Source organism: Lycium ferocissimum, unplaced genomic scaffold, assembly GCF_029784015.1.
Source record: "Lycium ferocissimum isolate CSIRO_LF1 unplaced genomic scaffold, AGI_CSIRO_Lferr_CH_V1 ctg285, whole genome shotgun sequence".
NCBI classification, from domain to species: Eukaryota; Viridiplantae; Streptophyta; class Magnoliopsida; order Solanales; family Solanaceae; genus Lycium; species Lycium ferocissimum.
This window is the reverse complement of record NW_026724299.1, coordinates 242,599-264,866: the sequence shown is the minus strand read 5'-3', so window position 1 is coordinate 264,866 and position 22,268 is coordinate 242,599. Positions and strand designations below refer to the sequence as shown.

The 22,268-nt window shown below is 34.4% G+C and overlaps 1 protein-coding gene and 2 pseudogenes across 2 annotated transcripts in view; 2 read left to right on the top strand and 1 right to left on the bottom strand.

Annotated features, from left to right (window-relative positions):
- Positions 1-22,268, bottom strand: part of LOC132043754 (copper chaperone for superoxide dismutase, chloroplastic/cytosolic) — a 63,591-nt gene that overhangs the window by 28,612 nt on the left and 12,711 nt on the right. The gene's annotated exons all lie outside the window — the stretch shown is intronic.
- On the top strand, positions 1,883-4,119 carry LOC132043797 (subtilisin-like protease; annotated as a pseudogene).
- Positions 18,744-22,268, top strand: part of LOC132043753 (subtilisin-like protease) — a 61,360-nt pseudogene continuing 57,835 nt past the window's right edge.

The following is a 22,268-nucleotide window of genomic DNA, read 5'->3' as shown; positions in this document are numbered from 1 at the left end:
ATAATGAATCATAGTAAAAAATAAAAAATTGTTTGATTTTTGACATCTAAAAGATCCAAGAAGAAGAACTAGGAAAAGCATTCTTACTAATTGTATATGGCCCACAATTCATTAGTGCCTTGACAAGTGTGAACAACTTAATTAATGTGCTACTTGTCCCAAAAGAAGGGGAAAATCGTAAAAATGTGCAAATTTAATTTTGAAATTAATATGTAGTTTAGCCTGTTAGGGAATCTGGTTATCGTCTTCATATTTCAATCAAAAGGTCACTTGCTAGTTCTAAAAGATACTTGTTGAATCCAAATATAGTCATTCCTAATACATAAGTAGAGAAATATCAGCCCTCCCAATAAATATCATCAGATAAAATAAGTATTCGATCTTATGATCGCTGAGCTAGGCTTAAACAATTTTCCCTAAAATGTCTCATATTATAACAAAGTATCCCTTCACTTTTATATAAAAAAAAATTCACTAACTACTAATGCGGGACTAAATTCCCACCTCCAGCATCGGGAAATAAGTATTAGTTTGAGTTCTATTGTCTATAAACTGATTTATCTTAGAGACCATTCTTCCTTTTTTTTTAATCGGCCAAAAAGGAATGGCCTTTAAGATAAACATGGACTGAAAAAAAAAAAAAAAACAATGGTCTTTAAGATAAATCAATTTATAGACAATAGTTCAATTAGACTATATTCTAATTCAGGCAGATAAAGCTTTAATCTACCATTTCCGCCTCAAGCTATATAAATACAAAATTTCTAAATAAATGTAATTAAACATTAATCCTCTTCTTTGGAAAAAAGAAAATTAAGCTCAATCCACAACCATGACCCGGTACTGCACACATTGGTTTAAAATTTCGGATAAGTTTTAGTCTGAGTTATGGGTATCAACTGGGCCGGATCAATCCGATTACAGCCTGAGTTAGCCTGATAAAACTCAGCCTGGCCCAATTATATGGGATGCGGGTGGGATCAGAGAAGGGGTTCTGTCAAATGAAAGGAAAAAGAAAATTAACTCAAGTAGCCGCCTACTCAATTGCTTAAAATAAAAATAGTCGATAAGTGTATAATATTTGTATAATATGTATACTGGTACTAGTTAGATAACGTAAACAATGAATTCAACCGGCTATTTGTATAAAATTCCCATCGGACTCGGAGTAGCTCATTCAAACTTTGATATGCCATTTTCTTGTTCCTTGTCTCTTACGTAGTACTTTTTCTTGCAATTATGGTTCTTGTTTTCCCACACAATAGTACAACAATGTGAATAATTCAATTTTTTTCTTGCAATCGTGGTTCTTCTTTTCCCAGACAATAATACAACAATGTAAATAATTCAAAAAGTTTCATAGCGAGTTTGACGTGGAATGAGCAAAACAAGTGAACAACTCCTTTCCATCGAAGCTTAAAATTTAAATTTGTAAGTGGAGAAGAAAAGAAAAGTAAGTTAAATAGTTTAAGGACAAAGCAGTTTATGTAGAAGTCCAATGAAGTCTTTAGTGGACACTATGCGATGAATACGAAATTAATCAGATCAGTGGACTACAAATACTAGATGAAAAATTCGAAAAAGAAAAAAAAAAGTAATTTGATGCACGGTGGATCCACCCTTGTAGTTGACACCCTTCGTTGGAAAATTGTATAGTGCGGATAAATAATTTCTTCATATATTTAATTATTTATATTTTGACTCTTTTTAATGAAAATTCAAACTTCGTCATTGATCAACGAAGCCCAAATATATAAAGAAGGGTTAACAATACTTTTGGTCAATTTGGTGTGTTCTGAAGATTTACTGGATTTTGAGATCTCAATACTGGATTCAAGGTGTTCTTTTGTATGGCCACTGGCCCAGATGCCCATTTGCAGCAATGGGGTTCTTGAAAATCCTTCTTATTTTCATCTTTTGTTCTTTACCATGGCCTAGTATTTAGAGTGATATAGAGACTTATATAGTCCATGTTGAATCCCCACAAAGCCAAATTTCTACTCAATCATCATCTATGGATTTAGAGAGCTATTACCTTTCTTTTTTTGCCTAAAACTACAACAATTAGCTCAAGTGGAAATGAAGAGCCTGCTCGCATGATCTATTCCTATCACAATGTGATGAAAGGATTTGCAGCAAGATTAACAGCCTCACAAGTGAAGGAAATGGAGAAGAAATCGGGCTTTGTTTCTGCACACTACTCATACACCAAGCTTTCTTGGTTTGCAACAGAACATGGGTTGTGGATGGATTCCAATTATGGAAAAGGCGTGATCATTGGAGTTATAGACAGTGGAATTTTTCCTGACCATCCTTCGTTTAGCGACGTTGGGATGCCCCCTCCGCCTGCTAAGTGGAAGGGAGTGTGTGAGTCCAATTTCACGAACAAGTGCAACAACAAGCTCATTGGAGCAAGGTCTTACCAACTTGGCAATGGTTCCCCGATAGACGATAATGGACATGGTACTCACACAGCGGGCACAGCCGCAGGAGCCTTTGTGAAAGGTGCTAATGTATTTAGAATGCCAATGGCATACCGGGGCAGATTGGTGTTATACCTCTTGCCCACATATCCATATATAAGGTATGCAATTCTGACGGTGGTTGTTCTGACAGTGATGTTTTAGCTGCCATGGATGCGGCTATAGATGATGGTGTAGACTTTCAATATCCCTTGGTGGAAGTGCGAAACCTTTCTATGATGACGAAGTTGCTCTTGGGGCTTACAGTGCAACGAAGAGGTATTCTAGTAAGTTGCTCTGCAGTAGGAACCCCAGAAGGTCCTTTGCTTACCCCTAAAAAAAAAAAGAGTTCGGTAAAATGTAGCCCCAGAAAATGGATTCTCACAGTTGGAGCTAGCACGCTTGATAGAAAGCTAAAAGCTACTGTCAAGCTTGGAAACAGAGAGGAATTTGAAGGAATTTGATGCTTTGTTGTTTTGAAAAGTGCAAGTGATGAATTTGAAACTCCTTATTGTATACCAGGGTCTCTCACTGACCCTGCTATAAGAGGAAAGATAGTCATATGTTTGGAAGATGTTGATGTTCCCAGGGTTGATAAAGGTAAATCTGTGAAGGATGTTGGAGGTGTTGGCATGATTATCATCAATCAGCCACGTTATGGTGTCACTAAAGTAGCTGATGCTCATGTTCTTCCAGCAATGGATGTTTCAGCTGCAGATGGAAAAAAAATTCTTGCCTATATGAACTCAACATCAAACCCTGTTGCTACAATCACGTTCCAAGGAACGATAATTGGAGATAAAAATGCTCCCGTGGTTGCTTCATTCTCTTTTCGCGGACCAAGTGAAGCTAGTCCTGGCATCTTGAAACCTGACATAATCGGTCCTGGTGTTAATATCCTTGCTGCTTGGCCTACCTCCGTGGATGACAACAAAAACACAAAATCCACATTCAATATGCTATCAGGCACCTCAATGTCTTGCCCTCACCTTAGTGGCGTAGCAGCTCTGCTGAAGAGCGCACATCCTGATTGGTCTCCTGCTGCTATTAAGTCTGCAATGATGACAACCGCGGATACATTAAACCTTGCCAACAATCCAATACTTGACGAAATGCTTCTTCCTGCTGATATCTTTGCAATTGGTGCTGAACATGTTAATCCATCGAGAGCAAATGATCCGGGACTAATTTATGATACTCCATTTGAGGACTATGTACCTTATTTCTGTGGTTTGAACTACACAAATCGACAGGTAGGTAACTTGTTGCAACGCAAGGTGAATTGGTCGGAGGTGAAAAGTATCCCTGAAGCACAATTAAACTATCCTTCTTTTTCCATATTCAGACTTGGATCAACTCCAGAGACATATACCAGAACTGTGACCAACTTTGGTGACACTACATCATCTTACAAGGTGGAGATTGTTTTACCAAAAGAAGTTGTCGTGAAAGTTGAACCCTCCGAGCTAAATTTCTCCGAGTTGAAGCAAAAGTTAACATACCAAGTGACATTTTCCAAGACAACGAATAGCTCTGACATTGTAGTTGAGGGATTCTTGAAGTGGACTTCTAATAGACACTCTGTGAGAAGTCCAATTGCAGTTGTGTTTGCCGAGTGAAACTACAAGACTGGCAATTTTAGTGCTAATGCTATCAGTATCGAATGCAGTACAAGTGCATATAGTACTCAAACATTTGATTATAGTGAAATCTGTTTCTTTTCAGTATATGCTTTATGTTACCTTTTTGATTAGTTAATTGTCTTTGATATTTTATCAGTATTAATTGCTTCAATGTTAGTTCATTGACAATGATATCCAATAGATAAATATCAAAGCATATCCTCTCTGATAGTAGAAGTCAGCTTTTCCTTTTATCTTTTCTTTTTGTATTTTATTTTTCTTTTGATGGTTAGTAATGCTTTGGGCTCTTGGGCTTTGTGGTCAAATAACCGTTTGGAGCACCACTGCTTAAATAATAGTCGAAAATTATAAAGTCTTTATTGTTTGATTAGTCGTCTCGGAATCAATTCTAAATACGTTTTAGTGCTAATGGTTTGAAGTTGAAAATTCCGGGTTACCTTTTGATTAGTCTGAAGTTTGAAACTTGACAATGACACACAGGATAGTAGAAGTCAGCTATCTTTTCTTTTTGTATTTTATTTTTCTTTGATGGTTACGGATCGTCAAAAAACCAACTTGAGACATTTAAAGTTTTATTGTTTGAGTCGCAATCAATTAAATCTGAGCTTCTGAAGCCCCACACAAAAAGTTCCGATCGCAAACCAACTTGACCGTATATCTCCCCAAAGTTTGAAAACTTGCAACTCAAAAGGTCCGAACTTTGTGACTGCAAGGCCTTCAGAACCCAGATAAAAAGATCCTTCCTAATTCCTATTTTATCGCCTTCCATATCTTAAATCAAACGATCCAGCTCAAAATTAAAAATATGATTGTTAGTAGAGTAAATCAAGTTAACAAAGTTTTCAATGTTCCTATACTTCGAAAGAGCCAAGCCAAAATGGATCCCTTATGTCTTATTAATGTTGTGATTTTGCTATTTACAATTCACGAGAAAAAGAAGCGGAGGAAGGGCAGCAACGCATGTCTGAATTATTTCAACATTAGCCAGAAGTTAAATACTTTAGAAAGACTCATATATGTAAAATGGGCTACTGATGCAAATCCTACTATTAGAACTCTTAAAATGGGCTGTAGTACGAACGATAAGATTGATCCAACAATTTTGAAGTTTCTGGATTGAATATTAGGAAGGGAAAAGGACAAAAGTAGTCATCCGGCCCAAATTATTGACAACCGGATGGCCCAAGAAATTAAAAAGACATCTTTTAGCCTTTTTTAATAATTCCATTTCGTGGCCTTTTCTCAACTAATTCCTGCATCTATATAGAAACTGTATCATTGTTGTATATAATATGTATCAATACTGCATATGTATAGAAAATGCATCATACGTATAGAAATTGTATCATTGTTGTATAGAGTATTATCCGTATAGTATGCGTTTATAAATGCATCATACGTATAGAAATTGTATCATTGTTGTATAGAGTATTATCCGTATAGTATGTGTTTATAAAATATATCATTGTTGTATAATTTACGTTTAATAAATGTATAATTAACGTATACATACTAATTATACACATATTATACAATTATTAAATACGTATTATACATGTTTGGGATATTTCTTGAAGGCTCAATAAAGTATACTTATTAATTATACACATATTATACATGTTTTGAGATATTTCTTGAAGGCTTAATATGAAGGCCTTGCAGTCACAAAGTCACAATAGGATAAATAATTTCACAAATAAATAATTTAACAATGACATAATTAACAAATAATAGGAGATTACTATATTTTTTTTCTAATTAAACAATTAACAATTAATAAAAAAATTCATAATCAATTAACAAATAATAAATTAACAGGACAAAAATAAAAATAAAATAACACTGGCAGTTCGAAAATGCCCAGTGGAAAATGAGCAATAAATGCAAAAATACAATCCATTTTTCGAAATTCGAGACTATGAAATGTTAATCATGCTTAGGATTATATTGTATTTAACAAAATAATTAGAAAGTTTATAGTAAAATACCTTGATCGAAGCTTGTTGTAGGGTTGTTTGAATTGAGTTGTACGTTGCTTTTTACCTAAATTCAACCTTCGAATCTTATTCCTTAACTTGAATATACCGAGAATCTTTACTTTCCAAACGAAATTTGAATCGAAAACGGTGTTTTTTTGAGGTGGGACCCGAGCTTTTCGTCCTTTAATGGTGGTTTTGGAAATTTTTTATGGTCAAGTGGGGGACTGGTGGTGGAACCCAATGGGTTTTTGTGGTTGTCCTTTAACGCAACAATTTGTTGCGTTAAAGGAGTAGCATATTGGTCCCTTAACGCAGCAAATTGCTGCGTTAAGGGTACTTTTATACTCTTTTTTTTTAGGGGAGGGGGCTAGGGCAGGGGGGGGGAGGGTAGTTTGGTTCATTTGACTTTTTGTTAGGGGCACTTGTTATACCCCATTTAAACGGGTTAAGTTAGAGTACAACATATTGGAGATTCCTATTTTGCTTATTTTAAGGAGTCGCCACCTAATTGATTTTAAGGTGAATTAGGGCACCTATTTTCTTAACTAAGGTAAAGCCTAACTAAACCTCCGTTAATGGTCTGCTTAAGTTCAATTCTAGGTAAGGGTTCTAATTCTCCTAAAGGGAAGGGGTTAGGCATCCTCTAGGATCCGTAACTACGGATATCCGGCCAAACTTAGGTTAATTAATTTAGACTAAATATAGTGTTAAATTTTAAGAAAATAGCTTACAAATATCCCTAAAGTTCGAAGGAAAATAATATTAGCTAAAATAAGACTTAAAGAAAATAATAATTCGTGGAAAGAACTTTAAAGGCTAATAAGACTTATAAAGGTTATTAAGATTTTAAAGAATGTAATGATGCTATAATATTTCATAAATATTGCTAAAGCTTTAAAAAATGCTATTTGAAGTAAAGCTTATACCAAATATAATAATCTTGCATAAAAAGGAAATTTCAAATGCCATAAACTTATAAATATTGCTAAAGTTTTGAATAATAATGCCATTTAAACTAAAGTTTACAAAATATAATGGCTTGCATAGAAATAGAAACCTTTTAGAAGAAATCTTAGCGAGTTTAAAAATTTGGAATAAAATTATATTATATGAATATAGTAATGTAGAAAATCTAGACTTATTACTTTAAAATGTGTTGTAAAGGGCATAAGTTTCTTTCTCTTTTATTATTTTTATTTAACTATATTCGGCTAAAATATGTATGATCAGATTTATCCTAAATGTCGTAAAGTATACTTGGATTAGTATTTGCATATTAGGGATGTTCTGAAATTTAAGATAGTGGAATGAAACATAATTCTTTTGATTCAAAAATATGTAATCATGCTATTTTGAAGGTCAATTATTCGAAAAAAATATTATAAGTATTATAAATAATTTATCGTAAAATATAAAGAAAAAGAATGAAACCTACGGGATTAATTGTTAGTTTACTACCCATTACTAAGACTAAGCCCCACTAATTTTTGCTAAGGTTCATTCTAACTAAGGAAATAAACAAAGTAAAGTGTTAGTTGCACAAATACAAATCAAATGCATAAAATGAAATAAAAGAGCAAATGATATTAAATGGGCTCAGCCCATTTGGGATTGCTGATCTGCTGCTATTGGGCTTTTAGCCCAGAATTTATGTTTTCCATTATTTTTTTTGCTGCGGACTGGGCTGGACAGAGATGACCCGAGAGAGATTATGTTGGGTTTTCTACCAACATCGAGGGCGGAAGATGAGTCCCTCGGACTCGCACGCGGTGGTCATGCATAAAATGAAAGGAAAAGGAAAAGGATTAGTATACGATCAACGGATAATGTTAAACATGCAAAAAATATAAAGAAGAGGGAACTGGGACCTATTCATATACAAATATACAAATAGGACATTTTATAAAAGATGTACAAATGGGACATTTTGTATATGTTACTCGTACATGACTAAAGAAAAGAGAACTGGGACCTAAGTTCGAAAAGTGCACAGATCAATTGCTGAGCCGACTTAGCAACACATCGGCGGCTCAGCAACACCGTTCAACTCAACAGCAACAGCAAGGGCTAATAACATTTGCAGGGTGATTCAACTTAAGACAAACATGGCATACTTTAGTGTCAAATCAATTTTATTCTATTGTTCCATTATCAGTCCCACCCACTGCATATTTAATCGAGTCCTTTCATTCACATACTTTTATGGTTGAATAGAGAGAAGGTAACTTTGAAAGGAATCTCATTCTACAAACTTATACTTAATATTCATACTGTCTAGGACTTTCATACAATTAAATCTTCAACAAAGTATTAACTTTCTGCCTAAAGGATCAGGTTCTAAAGTGCAACAATAGTCATGCCAAATTCACTATATGCTTAGGTGATCAAAACTAATCTAGAGGTGCTAACAAAACCGGACACTTATAACATTTGGCTTGCCGTATTACTTTAAGCCTTAAAATCGCTAATTCCCCGATTACATGTATCATGGAGCCTACATCGTCAAAGCTATATTCGGTCTTATAACTGAATGATACCACTTAATGACCCTGAGCTATTAACCAGTTTTGTGCAAGTCCTCTAATGGTCTTATTAGCAATGCCTAATGTCATTTAAGTAACGTGATTATTTGGAGAAATAGCATAACATCTTAGCTCACTTTTTAGTTACCTCTTAACACAAATTAAATTCCTTTAGAACAAAGACACCCGACCAACAAGCTAACACATCTTTAGGATCAGATTAAGATAAACCAAAATAGATTCGTTAACAGTCTAAGACACTCAGGCAGAGTTAAATAATGTTATTTAAAAGCCATTTCAGGCATGTTCAGACAGGTTTAGACAGAATTAGGCAGCTAACCACACCACAAGCTACAGACCAAGATTATTGATTCAAATTAAGCGAATGACCGGTACAAATTAAACTAGCGGCAAGTACACCGTATGAGGGACACTTAGACTTGAAACCAGGGGTTCATAATATGTTCTTCAGATTTCTATGTTTCAGTTAACCAACCATGTGGGAAAAAGAAGACACATACTTCCACAGATGACCCCATTCAGATCACAACACAAAAGACCAGCTATGAACACGGCGTAATCGAGTTTAAGTGTCATAATCTTGTAAAAACGATCCAAAAGGTCATACAAGACACAAAGATACCATTTATCTCACTAATCATAAACGAGTCATATGGCATGCCACTTTAAGTTACTCGCAACTTTTCCAAACCCAATACCCAAAATAAGTCTTTCTCTAATCCATTCTTTATATGTTGATTATAACTTACGGCAAAAGATCATGTCTAATTTCATGCTAAGATAAACAAGAACTTTAGGCATAGAGTGTTAAACTGTTTGGTTAAACCACCAAATTAACATACAAATCAATGTGAGGATCACATTCTGGCCACTGGACTCAACTTCTACATGCTAACATAGGTGAATAAATTAAGACAGGACTAACACTAACACACATTAAGATTAACTAACTAATTTTATTTATATGCTGAGATTACACCAGCCTAATCTAAACAGAACTGGAATAACATCCATTAACATTATCAAACTATCTAACTAACAAACATGTAAAGCACATAAAACATATAACACAAACAGAAATACTTAATTCGCTCATAAATGAATAAAAAGGGATGTTTACTGACCTTCTTCGGGTGCAGCGAAGTGAGGCTCGAGCTTCCGATATACCTCGAAACACTTCGAATTCTCCGAGTTCGTATCCACTCGGATCAGAACAAATACTCAAGGCAGAAAACAGAACGGATTTAGTATTTTTGTTGTTTCTTCTTGAGACGATATCAAATAAAAATTAAAACTAGTATCTTTAAAGGGTATTTTACGATTCCAGAACTTTTTTTTTTTTTTTTTAGGAAATTTCTGCGACCCAAAGGCTTATATTTTCGGGAGTTTTGCAGCTAAAAAATCCCTCTCGAACCAGTTCATAAGCCGCTATTTATAGAAAGTAGCTAGGGTTTGGCTGGGTTTCGAAATTTTGGGCGGGGTTTTTGGTCAACAACACCCCAACCCTGATACAAACGTTCGGATTTTGTTGGCATTTCAGGCGCTTGATCAGAAAAGAGACAAGCAAACAAAAACCCATTAAAACTTTTGTACCCGAAAATAATAAAAAAAAGGAACTGATAAAGGAGATGGATTTCAACTCACAAAGGACCAAAATCCATTAAAATCGTTTCAGATCAAAAACAGAAAAAAGAAAGAAGACGACGAATTTACCTTGGTTGGAATCTGATGGGGAAAGGACGAGTCATTAAATGCCTTTCCCCGAAATGGCCATGCGAGGCCTGGATTCGCGAAAGTACTCTGTGAATTCGCCGTTTTTGTTGATGAAGAAGAGAGAGAGACGAACGCGAAGAGAGAGGAAGAGGAAAGAGAAAGAGGGGGGTGCGGCGGATGAAGGGAGTGGAAACCCTAGTGGTTTCCTTTATTTTGAACGGGTCGGGTCCGGGTAGTGGGTAGTGGACCGGGTTATGGGTTAAAATAATGGGCTAATGAATTTAGAGTGTGGGGCATTGTCAATTTGAGTGAATTAAAATGTGGGCTGGATGAATTAAAAATGTGGGTTGGTTATTAATGGGTAGCAAGTTGGCCTCATAGGATTGGGTTGATGAATTAAGAATGTGGGCTGAATGAAAGAAATAATTGGTCTTCTAAATTTAAATGAGAGATCTATTTTAATTAAGAATATTACCTATTATAAAAGTATGTATTTATCAGTGCTCGGAGAAAATAAATTATATGATGCCGTAATAGCTGTGCAATAATATTTTGAAAGTTAACAGTAAATAAACACCAGTACTTAACTGTGCGAAATAAATGCGATGCGTATAAGATGGTAAAAATGTTGAAATGTTTATAATGCAAATTATGATAATACCGGTAATAAAATAATAATAATAATAATAATAATAATAATAATAATAATAATAATAATAATAACAACAATAATAATAATAATAATGATAATAATAATTGTGGTAACAAAATAATAACAACTAGTGACTGCAACAAAATAATAAAACGCAGACATTAATAGAAGCTAATAATTACAGTAAAAATATAAATAATTATTTCTTAAATTGCTGAAAATACTAGAAATGTAAATAAGTATTTAGGGAAGGCGGGACAAAATTGGGTGTCAACAGCACTTAGGTTCCGGACTCCTACTTTTAGCTGACACGTAGTACATCTACTTTACTTTTTACTTTAGAGTATTAATTTGACTACTTATCTCTACAAAGGGTACATTTGACATATCATATCCATTCTCAACATTCTTGACAATTTCCTTCTTGACTATAATCTTTTTCTTTTCCTTATCTTTTACGTAGTACTTTTTCCTTCAATCATGGTTCTTCTTTTTCCACACAATATTTCTAATATATATAAGTATCCAAGTGGGACTAACATAACAACAACAAATTGTACTAAAAGTTGTCTGAGTTGTACACTAAATTTGAACTTATTTCAATTATACTTGGTTTCTTTCCTTTATTTTCAGTTGTGGGTCCACTTCATTTAACAAGTACTACTACTTGGTTTGCCACCTGTACACGTGTATTCCACTTTTACATTATCATATTTCTTTACTTCTACACTTCATTTTATGACTGTATTATAGAAAGCATATGCAATTGTACTCTTAGCAGGGACTAACATGTATATTTTGGTGTTTAACATTAATTCTACCTCTTGTGTTTTAATTTTTAGGTCCCCATGTGTCCGCAGTATCTCAATTGTCCTTTCATTTCCTTCATCTGGCATACACTCCCTCTGTCTCAATTTAAGTGTCTAAGTTTGACTAGACACGGAGTTTAAGAAATAAAAATAGACTTTTGAATCTTGTGATTATAAATTTGACATGTAGGATATTTGAATTGTCAACTTACTAATTATAAAAAGAGACGGACATAATCAAAATAAGACAAATTTTAACAACAAATGAGAAATTAAGGGGGCAAATAAGAGGAAAAGAAACAAAATATGGAGACTCACTACGGAGAATCATGGTATCCTTTGCAAAATATACAAACCATAAATATGTTTATTTTTTTTTTTTTTTTTTTGTCTGTGATTCAAAGAATCCCAAAGTTTCTTTTTAATCCTATCAAATAAGGAAAAAATCCTTTTTTTTTGTACTCTTTCATAACATAAATATTGTTAAGAACTCTCCGGCACGAAAACAAAAAAGTTTGTGACGCTGAACTGAACTCCCGATAGATAAGAGCAAATCGGAAATGCCCCTTATCTCATACTACTCTCTCGATACAAAATCTAATATTTTGAAAAAAATAAAATACAAAAATTTCTCATATCGAATTCGAAGTGTCATGCTATTATTACTTTGTATTCATATGGCGAAGGCATAGTCTTCTTTTTTCTCTCAAATAAAAACCTCATTGGCGCCAAGCGTAAGGGAATTGCTAGACGTTTGGTAATTTCTCCTCCGACCAGGATAAAAGATCTCATTGAAGCGGCTAATCCCATGCATACTGTATGAACATCTGGTTGCATAAATTGCATATACCTAGCCCCCAGGAGAGTTTATAAACAAATACAGTTCTTTGGTCTCATCCTCGATACTAAGCTATACCATAAGGCTAATAAATTGATTCGAAATCTCGCTATTAATCCCTAAAGTAAGTAACCAAATTAATCATGTTGGGCCCCGTGCATCGCACTGGCATAGTTTGCTAGTTACTTCAATGTAAGCTTGTCAAACGGGCCGGGCCATGTAAATGCGACCCACGTGGGGGCCGATTCCGGGCCGGGCCATAGTTAAGGGGCTGGGCTTGAGGAGGGGAAAGGGTGTACGGGCGGCCCTGCCGGGTAGGGGTATATAGTAGCAATATATATTAAGCATAGTATAATATTTATTAGCTTTTAAGTGAACAAATAAATCAATAATATATCTACTTTACATTAATTAATTATTCTTAAAATAAACATACAAAGAGAATAATTAGTGTACGTTGAAAAAAGGAATAAAATATGAAATCCTAGATTCGGTGGTATCTCATTTAATTATCAAATCAATGCAGAATTATAAATGTGTTAATATATATAAATGTGCCATTTGTGTTACTAAACCCTATAAATGTGTTGCACCTAGTAAAAATCACCTTTATTAATTAAAAAAAAAATATTGGTGGGCCGGGCTACCGGGAAACATGGCATGTCCGGTCCAGCCCCCTAAATTTTTCCACTAGCCCAGCCCACAATCCCTCTTACCGGGTTTCGTTTTGGGCCGGATTAGGTGGGCCGGGCCTGGGCCGACCCGACCCAATTGACAGGTTTACTTCAATGCAAATAACTCAAAAAGTTTCATTGTGAGTTTGATTTGTAATGAGCAGAGCAATTTAAAAACGGGAAAAGGGTCAAATTTACCCTCCAAGTATTGTCTATGAATTAAAATTTCCCTCGTTAGGGATGAGCGATCAAATATGCCCCTCCGTCAACATACTTGTTAAAATGCCCTTATCACTAACGGATGGGTGATTAGGACTCCTTATCGAGTCCACATAGTCCACATAGGTGTCATGTGTGTAAATAAATTTGTTTTTACTCTAAATAATTTTAGTATAAAATCATAAATTTGTTTTGATTTTCGACGTCTAAAAAAATCCGAGAAGAAGAACTAGGGAAAGCATTGTTACTAATTGTATATGGTCCATTATTCATTAGTGCCTTTACAAGTGTGAACAACTTAATTAATGTGCTACTTGTCCCAAAAGAAGGGGAAATTCGTAAAATTGTGCAAATTTAATTTTGAAATTAATATGTAGTTTAGCCTGTTAGGGAATCCTGTTATTGTCTTCATATTTCAGTCAAAAGGTCACTTGCTAGTTCTAAAAGATACTCGTTGAATCCAAATATAGTCATTCCTAATACTTAAGTTGAGAAATATCAGTCCTCCCAATAAATATCATCAGATAAAATAAGTATTGGATTTTATGATCGCTGAGCTAGGCTTAAACAGTTTTCCCTAAAATGTCTCATATTATAACAAAGTATCCCTTCACTTTATATATATATAAAAAAAAAAAAAAGAATTTCACTAACTACTAATGCGGGACTATATTCACACCTCCAGCATTGGGAAAAAGTATAAGTTTCGAGTTCTATTGTCTATAAACTGATTTATCTTAGAGACCATTCTTCCTTTTATTTTATCGGACAAAAAAGAATGGCCTTTAAGATAAACCAATTTATAGGCAATGGACCGGAAAAAAAAAAAACACAATGGTCTTTAAGATAAATCAATTTATAGACAATAGTTCAATTAGACAATATTCTAATTCAGGCAGATATAGCATTAATCTACCATTTCCGCCTCAAACTATATAAATACAAAATTTCTAAATAAATGTAATTAAACATTAATCCTCTTCTTTGGAAAAAAGTAAATTAAGCTCAATCCACAACCATGACCCAGTACAGCACACATGTTTTAGTCCGAGTTATGGGTATATACTAGGCCGGATTAATCCGATTACAGCCTGAGTTAGCCCGATAAAACTCAGCCCGGCCCAATTATATGGGATGCGGGGGGATCAGAGAAGGGGTTGTGTCAAGGAAAAAAAGAATCAACTCAAATAGCCGCCTACTTAATTGCTTAAAATAAAAATAGTCGATAAGTGTATAAAATATATATATATATATATATATATATACACACACATATATATGCATACTAGTACTAGTTAGAAAACGTAAACAATGAATTCAACCGGCTATTTGTGTAAAATTCCGATCGGACTCCGCGTTGCTCATTCAAACTGTGATATGTCATTTTCTTTTTCCTTGTCTCTTACGTAGTACTTTTTCTTGCAATTATGGTTCTTCTTTTCCCACACAATAATACAACAATGTGAATAATTCAATTTTTCTTCCAATCATGGTTCTTCTTTTCCCACACAATAATACAACAATGTAAATAATTCAAAAAGTTTCTTAGCGAGTTTGACGTGTAATGAGCAAAACAAGTGAACAACTCCTTTCTATCGAAGCCTAAAATTTAAATTTGTAAGTGGAGAAGAAAAGAAAAGTAAGTTAAATAGTTTAAGGACAACGCAGTTTATGTAGAAGCTCCAATGAAGTCTTTAGTGGACACTATGCGATGAATACGAAATTAATCAGCTCAGTGGACTACAAAAAGTAATTTGATGCGTGGTGGATCCACCCTTGTGGTTGACACCCCTTCGTTGGAAAATTGTATAGTGCAGATAAATAATTTCTTCATATATTTAATTATTTATATTTTGACTCTTTTTAATGAAAATTCAGACTTCGTCATTGATAAACAAAGCCAAAATATATAAAGAAGGGTTAACAATACTTTTGGTCCCCCAATTGTTGGCAAATTTTGATCTTAGTCTTTGTGAAATGTGCACTTTCGATCCCTTTGCTTGTGAATATTCAAAATTTACCATAGTTACCAATTGTTTCATCACTTAATTACTTATGTGCTATTTGTTAAGCTTGTACTATTACTTTAATTGTATTCGACACTAATATAATTGTAAAAATATTACAAATATAACATATCTTTTACGAAAAGGGACCAAAACATATATTTCAATTAATTAAAGATTATATCTATTTTATTGAATATCCCAAGGATTAAAATAAAAATTTATCAATTAGTGAGGGACCAAAAGTTCTAGTATTCCTAAAAAGAAAGTCAAGTCTTTGGTGGCTTCAAAAAGTAATTAGGACGTGACACTGGATTTATTAATCAAGGAAACTAATATAGACAACCCTATGAGTTTCCTAGAAAAGACGTTGTATTTAATTGAGAGGGACACTTTTTAAAATATTGTGCCCAACTGAGAAATCTGTAGCCAAGTATTGAATTTTGTAGGAAGTAGGGCATGCCAACGATACATGTCACTGACCATGTCCAGCTTCCACAATTAAAGGGGACCAATGTAACATCACCTATGTACAAGTTTGTCTTGCAAAGAAATTAAATTAACCAACTTTACCTTAGTTGTATTTTCCACAAAAACAAGAACTAGGGAAAGCTATGTTGCTATTGGGTTGTGACTAGGGGTGTTCAAATAAAACCGAAAAACCGATCTGAATCGGCAAATCAAGTCAAACCGACTTAATAAACCGAAAACCGGCTCTGTTTGGTTTGATTTAGTTTTAAATTTTCAAAAACCGATAACATTTGGTTTGATTTGGTGTTAAACCAAAAAAAAAAAAAACCAATAAACATATACGGATTTAAAATATGTATATATTTAGAAATCCAATACTAATTCAAATAATTAAAAAGTAAAGTTTGGTGAATTTGTGTGAACTGCAAGATTGACTTTTGATTTTGAGATCCATTAGACCATTTGATTCCTAGTGGTGTTCTTGTATGGCTAATGTGCCCCTTTTTCTTTTCTGTTGATTTTGAGAAAATACAAAAAAAGTAACAAAACTTAAAGATCAAGTTATTAAATCCATCGATTCTTACAATGGATCAAGGTAAATGTCCTTACTAATCCTCTAGATTTTTTATCTCTGTCTAATGATTTATAGTCAAACCTCTCTTAATGGCAGCGTTTGTCCGAAAATTTCATGGTTGCTATAGTGAGGTGCTCTTATATATGTATACTGGCATTTCATGTTTAAATATCATTTAGCTGTACATAAAAAGTTATTTTTCTATACTTTTTATGTTATAAACGAAAATAAATACTTGTTAATTTTAAAATCTCAACTGATTTCATAACATTAATTAAAAATTGAAAAGACTAATAAATTACTCTTTAATTCATAACTAGTTGTACCGTACCGATAAAAAATTAAAATTTAAGGAACATATACATTTAAAATTAATTAAAAGTTTTAATATTTCAAGTTTGATGAACACTCGTAGTGATAATATATCGTTTGAATTGACGAAGATTTTTGTTCAAACTTTCAGCAAAAGGGAATTCAATAGATTTCCGTTGAAGGATGTCTAATAGCTTATTTTTATTTTTATCAAGCAATATAAATATCTCCAAGTCTAATTCAAGCAACTCTTTAAAGAGCCAAATTGAGATTTTTCTGAGAGCAGAAACGGAAATATACGTATAGTGTCGGCTCACGTCTAAGAGCTTAACAGTTTACTCTTCTACCTCACCCCAAGTAGCAGTAGGTAGAGGCTTTTCTTTAGTTCATTAGAACTTTCGTTGCCACCTTCTGCATTTGTTGTCTCTTGTCCTTCCACTCCCATGACTTGTGCAATAATCTCTTCATCAGTGTAAGTTTAAAGGATTGGAAGTATTGCGTCAAACTCCATATAAGTGGTAGCATTCTTTGCTTGATTAGTGTTATGAGAGGGGATTTGGGGTATAAATTTTTTCTTTTAGATATTCGTAATTGAAATTTACTATGCGCATGACATTAATGATGATTAGCTTAAATATTTTCATATTTTGTATGCAAAATATATTTCTTACAAAATATTATTACTCAATATTTGAGTTTGACTGTTATAGAGAGGTAATTTTACAAAAAGAAAAGAGTACCGTTATAACGAATGTCACTACTATTAGGTAGAACGTTGTATATAAAGTAAAATATAACATGAAAAATTGGTTCCAGAGAAAATGAGGTCGTTATAGTGAAATGTTGTTATAACGAATGACAATTAGATAAAGGTTTGACTGTACTTGCGATCTTGTATGGACTATATAAAATTTTCCAACAGAACTTACTCTGATACCATGGCAACTCAAATCAAAAGCTAACTCATGAGGTGACAATTGCTCAAGACCATATAAAGATACATTCCCATTCAAATAAATTGATGTGAAAACTCAATACTTTATGCCAGTGAAGAATTTTATATATATCGTGCCCCAAAAGAAAAAAGAGACCATTATACCATAATGCATTGATTATATACGGTTATACACATATTATACATGAATTAAATACATGTATTATACATCCCTCAGCTATTTTTAGTTTAAATGCTTGAAATAGATGGCTATTTAGGTTAGTTATTCGAAGAAGGATCTTAAATATCTTCATGATTTTGATAAAATTACACTTCAACATCAAACTAGTTGTCTACCTTATGAGTCGTTAATTCCATTTGGACAGAATATTTGCAACTTTTTATGACTAATAGCCTGATTGGCCAAGTTTATTTTTCTCCAAAAAGTACTTATTTTTTTCAATAAGTGCTTATTTTTAAAAAAGTAAGAGTTCACTGTTTTCGTAGGAAAAATAAATTTTGAAAATGTGCTTTTTGAAGCTTAAAAAAAAAATTTTTTTGCCCAAAAACACTTTTGAAAAAAATACACTTTAAAAACACTTTTTAAAGTTTCATTTAAACACTAATTCATTGTTTAAAGAAGTTTTTGAATTAATTTAAACACACACTATTTTTCACCAAAAGTACTTTTTTGAAAAGCACTTTTGAAAAAAATACTTTTCAAAATAAATTATTTTAGAATCTTGGCCAAACAGGCTTTACGTGTTTTATAGGAGTTAAACATTTCTCTTGTGAAAGAATATTACTGTATCATTACTGTATCCATATACAATTATCCTCGTCCTAAGACATCATTGGATAAACTGTTCGAGGAGTCCTTTTTTTTTTTTTTTTTTTTTTTTCAAAAAAGAATCACTTTATAGAATATAATTCAATTTAGCTAGTCGCATTCACTCTACTGGCCTTTCTTTTCATTAAACTTTAGTACTTTTAATTTTCTTCTCCACATGGTAGTTCTTTTTCCACAACTGTTTTTCTAACATAAAGTGCACGATTAAATTTAACTGTGTGAGTTTACCGTGTGATGACCAAAAAAGTCTCCTTCCATTAGATGCTTAAGCTGTCTTGATTGATTTTGCTAGTGGAGGAAAATAAAGTCATGAACTTGAATGGTTCAAGAAAATAGCACTATATGGAGACAGTTTCTCCAAAGCAGAGGAATTCATCAAATTCACTTTCCAAATACATCATTCAGTTCTTGTATAGATGCCCATTTGCAGCAATGGGGTTCTTGAAAATCCTTCTTATTTTCATCTTTTGTTCTTTTCCATGGCCTAGTATTCAGAGTGATATTGAGACTTATATAGTCCATGTTGAATCCCCACAAAGCCAAATTTCTACTCAATCATCATCTATGTGATTTAGAGAGCTATTACCTTTCTTTTTTGCCAAAACTACAACAATTAGCTCAAGTGGAAATGAAGAGCCTGCTAGCATGATCTATTCCTATCACAATGTGATGAAAGGATTTCGGAAAAGATTAACAGCCCTTCACAAGGAAGGAAATGGAGAAGAAACCGGCTTTGTTTTGCACAGCCTCAGAGGATATTGTCCTTGCACACTACTCATACACCAAGCTTTCTTGGTTTGCAACACAACATGGGCTTGTGGATGGATTCCAATTATGGAAAAGGCGTGATCATCGGATTTATAGACGTGTGAATTTTTCCCCGACCATCCTTCATTTAGCGACGTTGGGATGCCCCTCCGCTCGCTTGGTGGAAGGAAGGTGTGAGTCCAATTTCACGAACAAGTGCAACAACAAGCTCATTGGAGCAAGGTCTTACCAACTTGGCAATGGTTCCCCGATAGACGATAATGGACATGGTACTCACACAGCGGGCACAGCCGCAGGAGCCTTTGTGAAAGGTGCTAATGTATTTGGGAATGCTAATGGCACTGCAGTTGGTGTTGCCCCTCTTGCCCACATATCCATATATAAGGTATGCAATTCTGACGGTGGTTGTTCGCGTGATGTTTCGTAGCCGGGATACGGATTTTTAAGTTATAGAGATGGTGTAGATATACTTTCAATATCCCTTGGTGGAAGTGCGAAACCTTTCTATGATGACGAAATTGCTCTTGGGGCATACAGTGCAACAGAAAGAGGTATTCTAGTAAGTTGCTCTGCAGGCAATGAAGGTCCTTTGCTTGGCTCAGTAGGAAATGCAGCCCCGTGGATTCTCACAAGTTTGGAGCCGCACGCTTGATAGAAAGCTAAAAGCTACTGTCAAGCTTGGAAATAGAGAGGAATTTGAAGGAGAATCTGCTTATCATCCAAAGATTTCCAACGCAACATTTTTCACTCTATTTGATGCTGGAAGAAATGCAAGTGATGAATTTCAAACCCCTTATTGCAAACAAGGGTCACTAACTGACCCTGCTATAAGAGGAAAGATAGTCATATGTTTGGACGGCGGTAGGGTTCGAGGGATTGATAAAGGTAAAGCCGTGAAGGATGTTGGAGGTGTTGGCATGATTATCATCAACCAGCAACTCTACGATGTCACTAAATCAGCTGATGCTCATGTTCTTCCAAAGAATGGATGTTTCAGCTGCAGATGGAAAAAAAATTCTTGCCTATATGAACTCAACATCAAACCCTGTTTCTACAATCACGTTCCCAAGGAACGATAATCGGAGATAAAAATGCTCCCGTGGTTGCTTCATTTTCTTCTCGCGGGACCAGGCAAGCTAGTCCCGGCATCTTGAAACCCGACATAATTGGTCCCGGTGTTAATATCCTTGCTCGCTGGCCTACCTCCGTGGATGACAACAAAAGCACAAAATCCACATTCAATATGCTATCAGCACCTCAATGTCTTGCCCTCACCTTAGTATGAGTGCAAATCCGCTCGAAGAGCGCACATCTTGATTGGTCTCCTGCTGCTATTAAGTCTGCAATGATGACAACCGCGGATACATTAAACCTTGCCAATAATCCAATACTAGATGAAGAGCTCCTTCCTGCTGATATCTTTGCAATTGGTGCTGGACATGTTAATCCATCGAGAGCAAATGATCCAGGACTAATTTATGATACTCCATTTGAGGATTATGTACCTTATTTCTGTGGTTTGAACTACACAAATCGACGCTAGGTAACTCCGTTGCAACGCAAGGTGAATTGCTCCTGAGGTGAAAAGTATCCCGAAGCACAATTAAACTATCCTTCTTTTTCCATATTCAGACTTGATCAACTCCCCGAGACATATAGTGTAACCGTGACCAACGTTGGTGACGCTACATCATCTTACAAGGTGGAGATTGTTTTACCAAAAGAAGTTGTCGTGAAAGTTGAACCCTCGGAGCTAAATTTCTCCAAGTTAAAGCAGAAGTTAACATACCAAGTGACATTTTCCAAGACAACCAATAGCTCAGACATTGTAGTTGAGGGATTCTTGAAGTGGACTTCTAATAGGCACTCTGTGAGAAGTCCAATTGCAGTGCGTTTGCCGAGTGAAACTACAAGACCATTCTAGTGTTAATGCTTTCGGTATCGAATGCAGTACAAGTGCATATAGTACTCAAACATTTGATTATAGTGAAATGCCATTTCTTTTCACTATACTAGTTTTGGATACGTGTGTTGCACGTATATCCCATGTTATTCGGTGGAAACTTTTAAAATCACATAATAGTCAATAAAATAATATTTTAAGGTTAAAGAGTGCAGGTGCCTTTAGTAAATTGTGAAATAGCATAAATTGCTATTTTGCCATCATAATTTATTAACTAATATTATATATTTAGATCACACTTATGTTTTTCAAGGGACATATAGAAATTGGTGATTATAATTTTAACGGAAAAGGCTCAAATATGCCATCGAATTATCGGAAATGACTTATTTATGTCACTTGCCAATAGTTTGACTCATTTATGCCATCACCGTGCTAAAATGGCCATCCATGCCATTTTCATTAACGCGATTTTACAATACCGTGATATGACACGTGGCCTCCAATTAGCGGTCCACGTGGTTTAATTAAACCAGCACAAATTTATGGATCGGGTTTTAGTTTAAATTTGTACTGGTTTAATTAAACGACGTGGACCTCTAATTGGAGGCCACATGTCATATCTGGCATTGTAAAACTGACGTTAATGAAAAATGGCATGGATGAGCCATTTTGATAACGGAGATGATATAAATGAGTCAAATTATTGATGAATGGAATAAATGAGCCATTTCTGATAGTTCAATGACATATTTGAGCCTTTTCCGTAATTTTAAACAAAGTAATAATATGACTGTTGCTCCCAAACGCACACGCAAGTATACGCGGTCGTACAAGTAATATAGGATTTAAAGTCCAGATATCGTACCCACAGGGACTTATGATTAACTATTTACTAAATTAAACTAATTCTAATTA